The sequence below is a fragment of the Pithys albifrons genome, chromosome 4, assembly GCF_047495875.1.
Source record: "Pithys albifrons albifrons isolate INPA30051 chromosome 4, PitAlb_v1, whole genome shotgun sequence".
NCBI lineage: Eukaryota > Metazoa > Chordata > Aves > Passeriformes > Thamnophilidae > Pithys > Pithys albifrons.
In genome coordinates, this window is record NC_092461.1 from 77,595,307 (window position 1) to 77,601,146 (window position 5,840).

Genomic DNA, 5,840 nt, shown 5'->3' on the forward strand with positions numbered 1-5,840 from the left:
TGGCAGAATTTTTGTCTCTCTGCACTGTCTTACTTAATTTAGCTCCAGTCCCATATACAAATTCCTATGAGACATTTATCTTTAAAGCAAAAATCTGTAAAGTTGTTTTTTCCTCCCTCCCCAAATACAGAGTGTTTGTCCTTACCCTCTATTAGGGAGAATGCATTGTTGAAAGTACAGTGTGCAAACTGGTAACAATCTTACTATGGATATCTTCAAACTTTCCCAGTCAGATTTTCTGAAACAAATGATGCAGTCACTTACCGCAGATCTCGCAAGGGACACACATAAACAAGTGCCATAAACATTTTTGCTATGTAACATTTTGTACCTTGTACACAGAGTTTCACAAGTGAGCCAAAATTCACAATGTGCCCTCTATTCAAAGCAGTGTGAATTTACAGGGTCTTAATTTGGGTTTTCCTGTGACCTAAGTATCCAGACATGAACAGGAATATGAAACATGGAAGGTGGGAGGAAATTGTTAGTTATCATTGCACTCACTACTGGAAAGATAGAGTAGAATGAAATGAAATTCCAAGTCACAAGGGCTGCAGATACCTACCTCTTAAAGAAAACTTCCTTCCTAGTTCAGAACCCTGTAGTAGCTGAAGTTGGTGAGGACCTCTAGAGATTGTCTAGTTCAACCATCTTACTCAAAACAGGACATATTACATATGTGCTCTAGAACATCCACCTCTTCTCCCTTTGCCTTTGGAGACAATGCATGGTATTGTTCTTTTTATCTGTGATGCCTTCAGTACCCCAAGAGCCATCTGTGCCCTCAGCTGTCTTAGTATCAGATCATAAAGACCAAGATTTTAAGGTGTAATTTATTATGTCTCCTGGCTTAAAAAAAAAGACTTAGAGAACTGAAAATTTCAAATAGCAAAATATGGCTGTATGACTATATACTGAGAAACTAATTCATGGCATGTATTTCACACTGAACAGAAGAATTAATGCTCTTTTTAGAAACCAAGACACATAACAGTACACTTTAAAAGACTCAGCAGGAAGGGCTATGGAGGACAGTCCACAACTCCACAAGAGCTGATGTCAAGAAAATGCGAATAAATCAGAGGTGACTCCAGTTGGGTCAACATGGTCCTGTCAATATGGCACCGAGTGTCACCCTTCACACACTAACATGCTGACGGTTGCAGGATGCAGTCACTCTGAGCCATAGACTCACCATTCCCCTGAAAAAAATTCTCACATTCAGCATTAGAGCAAAGTGGACAAGTCCCAGGCCAGTTTTTTTCCTGTCTTGCTGCAAAACGAAAAACACCAAAACAAAACCAGCTATTCAAATTCCACACACCCCGTTTTGAACATGCTTTCTCAACTAAATGCTCTGTAAACATCTTTAATTCCAGGCAGTCAGGGTACCCTCCAATCCCTGTTGTCCCATGTGCCGTCTGTTTACACAGTAATTTCAGAGATTTGCCTCTTCACGTACAACTCCTATAACTACCTGGCTCATGCCAATGACTCACACCTGCCAGGAAGAGGACTTTCAGTCCTGCATGTGGTGCTCATGAGCAAGCACATTGTACTTCTCCCCAGGCCTCTTCAGCTCAACACATCATCCCTTGAGGGAAAAAAGGAAACATTTGTTCTGCAGATCATCTGAGTTGCTACCACACACAGGCACCTTTCAACCTGTGCCACTTGCTGCAGTTCTCTTCCCAGGATGCCAGCTGGTCAAAAAATTGTTAGAATGCTCAAGGCAATGAATAAGAAAGAGGAAGGTATGAAAAAGCTCAAGAGACTCGCCCTGGGGGCTTACCACTGACCTCCAACATACATGCTGGGTAGCCCCCACAACGGGCTAGTGGGGATTCTAGCCAGCCAGCAAAATAACTCCTGTAGCAAATCTGCTGTGGAATATCTCAGCCACAGGTTTGTTTTTTTTCTGGGGTAGTGGTGGTGGCGGTATATTTTTTTAAATTTTCATTTCAAAAGAAGAAGAGTAAAAATCTGCCAATCAGTTCTTCATCAGCCAACATCTCTTCCTCTGAGGGATCCAATTTTCCCGTCTAATTTCTTCTACTGGAGATGCAAAAATCATCCTTTCTCTTCTTCCCGGAGGATGATAGAAGGACTTTTTGAATCTGCTGAAGGAAGGGAAATCAGGGCCCTCTGTTGTCTCAGCTGCTTCTCCAGCTCCTTAAAGGTTCTATATATGTAGTGATTAGAAACCCAGTGGTTTAAATGAGCTTCCCATGTAGCCTTACCTCACCTGTCTGAGGCATTCTGAGGGCTAGCAGTGCTTGCAAGGTTAATTACCGGTGAAAGGTTTAAGCAGCCACTGCCTCTTGGTTGTCTGTCACTGCTTCCCTGCTCAGATGAGATGTCTGATGAGCAATAGGGCAGGCTGGGAGTGTGTTTTCGTGTCAAATGGGGCTGCGAGATCTGCATGCTAGCAGGACATCCGGGACTGAGTTGGGATCAAGAGCTCTATCCTGTAACTCTGAAGCCCACCCTAAGGCTGCAGTTCCAGAAGCAGCTGTCAATGTTAACAGCTCCCTCCTGCCAAAAGGAGAAAGCTTGTCCTTCCTCCACCCTGCTTTTTCTTATCTTCCCTGATTCCAGTCATATGGTCCTCCACCTTTCTTACTCTGGCAGCATATGATTCAGTTTTTCCATTGGGTTATTTTTTTTTGCTAGCTCAGTAAGTTAAATTTGCTTGCCCATGTGAGTCCCTAAGGTGGATGGAGGCTGGCATGAGGTAAGGAGCTGGAGAACACTGCTGAGAGTGGGGAAGGGAAGTGGAGAAAACAGAGAGACTTCCTGGTTTTGGTGACAGTCATTTCCCGAAGCTGTAGCCCAGCAAGGCACTCTCTGCAATTAGTGGGATGATCCATGCATCAGCTGAGTTATTGCTTCTCTGAAAAAAGGTATAACTTAGAAGCAAGTAATTTTTCACTTAGCTGCAGACAAAAGGCACTCAAGCAGTGTTACAGCAGTGGTAAATTAACAAAAAACAAAATTAACAAAAAGTCCTTTTGGGATCAAATCTGTCCTATCCACATACTCCAGCTATGTGAATGCAGTTTCGCCTCTCAGTTAGTCCTGCAGCAAATTTGTGCCCGAGCACTCTTGTTCATGTTCACCACAACTTCCGAGGACAGTAAATTTGTTACGTTTGTTTTCTTTCAGCAGTGACATTTGCTAGCAAGTTCACGCTGACATCAGTGCTTCAAAATGCTGCCACCTTCTGTGGAAAAGTGGAAATTTACTGGTATTCTATCCCATGAACTGAAATTTTCCAAATTTTGGAATTGAATGCTTTACAAGAATGCCTGCTGCTTTACTACTTCCCTGCTGCACAGCAAATTACTGTTTCATGGAAGGGTGTGAGAAAATCTAGGTTCACTTGCTTCATGTTCCTAAGAAATAGGGATGAGAAAACATAATGCTAAATTTATGATGTTAATGGTAACATAAAGAAATGCTTTCATTATCCTCCAGAAAATTTACAGGCATCCCAGTGATTAAAATATCCTTGATCTGGAAAGGATTCTGTTGGTCACTGTAGGAGAGCAGGGAACCACATGTTGCTGCATTTATTGTAAAGTCACAGCAGATTATCATGCATTAAGGAGGAGCTGCTACAGGGAGTTATAAATAACATCTCTCCTATCAGCTTTAAAAAAAAACTGCAGCTGCTGAAAATTTCCATGTGTCCAGTACAAACTGTGCTTCAATGCAGTATGTCCAGGACCTACTGAGGAAGGCAGTTCCCTGTTTCAGTTAACAAAGAGACAAAAAACTTTACAGGCAGAAAAGAATATCTACAGGTAATTTGATCTATACACAAACAAATTTATGCTTTTCAGAAAACTTAATGGCAATTTCCAACAACTAATCCATAAATGTGGTAGCTGTAGAAATCACTAAAATGTTTGGAAGATTATAAAATAGACTTCAAATGTTTATTATAAAAATAACCCCCTTTTAAAGGCTTCAAGCATTAACAAACAAATATTTACTGATCCAAGTGCTAAAATACTCCAGTGGTCTTTGTTAGATCAGTGAAGTGTAACCAGAAATCTGTACAAGAAATCAGAGATCTCTGGAAGCAACCCTGTCACATACCATTCAAAACCTTTTCTTCTAACATCTTTTGTGGTTACAGGCCAAGGTTCATCACTCTGTTCTCGAGTCATTCTGATCCAGTGGTGTATGCACATCACTATGTTAATCATATTGGGGTCACCCTGTGCTGGGGTAAGGTAGGATAGCTTAGCGGCGGTCAAGGAGGCAGAGACAACTCAGGCTGCAGTGTGATCAGAAGGCTCACCCAACACAAAGGACTTCATTTTTAGTAACAGCTTCACTTTTATCCACTCCTGTATATAACATGACAGTACACTATTGGTCAGTAGATCACCTAACATACATGGAAAGATTCTACTGGTTACAAGGCATCCACATTCCACAGGTGGTTCTCTGGTCCTTAAGGATGCATTCATTAATCACCTCAGACCTTAAGAGATACACACACTGTCACCCCGACAAATTCAAATTCACAGTCAAATAAACCGAGACTGTGTCTATATTGGCATGTAGAACATATTGGTAGGAGTGGATATGCACAGCAAAGCTACTGAATGTCCAGATTCTGACACACATACTATAAGCATTTCAGGTAGGACCTACTTCAGGTTAGCCCTAGCCTAGTACTAGTGGATGGAATGCACTAGGTATGCATGAGGTACCTCTACATTAATATTCTAATTAGCATCAGTAGCTCATTTTTGAAGAAAATCTGATCACTCTCACTTGTCATGCTGGATCTTGGAGTGTGCATAATGGATTCCTTTTGAAGAAAACGAAACCCTCAGTTACATCCCTAGAACATCCCCAACATCTTCCAAGCCTAGCAGTCACCACATCCACAGTCCAGATGGTCTGGACTGGCACATCAGTGGTGTGGATGTCAGATCCTCAGCTCCCCTTCTTTTGTTCAGAACCTCTCTTATTTGCCAACACAGACAGGCTCAGACACTGAAACATCCTGAGGCAAAGAAGCCACAACATAAGGTTAGGTGAGGTATAAACACATTATCAGTGTAGCAAGGTCTGAAATATCCAAGACCATGGCAAAAATCACAAATACATAGTTATGCTATAGAGTGAAACACTGTGCAGAATACACAGAATAAACCAGCTAACTGATACCTACAGGGTTACTGCCAAACATAGGAAAGCAAAACAAGTTGAACAAGTGGGCTCAAAAAGTCAATGCTCTGGAGAAAAGAGTGGACATGGCAGTGGACCAAGTCACACCCAACAATCCTCTTTGAGGTCCGAGACGCAGACAAGTGTCTGTCCTGCTTTTATGCCCAAGTGTCACATGCTGTCCCTGTTCTGCACCTGTGGCAAGGGGGCTGACCGCACACTTAACACACAGCTGAGCAGCAGGAGATCTCCAGTAACTCCAGAATGTATCTCTGCATCTTTAAAGACATTTCCAAAGGTGGTGTTAGAGAAGATCACTCCTAGTACAGTGCCAAACCTGTTTTGGGTTTCCGAACATGCTTGGAGACGGGGCCTGCAAACACTTGAGGAAATGCTGCTGCAAGCACATACTGTTTTGACGCCACCAGGGGCTTGGGGAGACTCAGAATCACAGAATGGGTCACGTTGGAAAGGACACCAGTGGGTCATCTGGTCCAACCTCCCTGCTCAAGCTGGGTCATCCTCCAGCAAATGGCATAGAATTGCATCCAGACAGTTCTGGAGTATCTCCAGTGAGGAAGACTCCACCACCTCTCTGTTCCAGGGCTCCGTCACTCACACAGTAAAGTTCTTCCTTGTGGCCAAGGGGA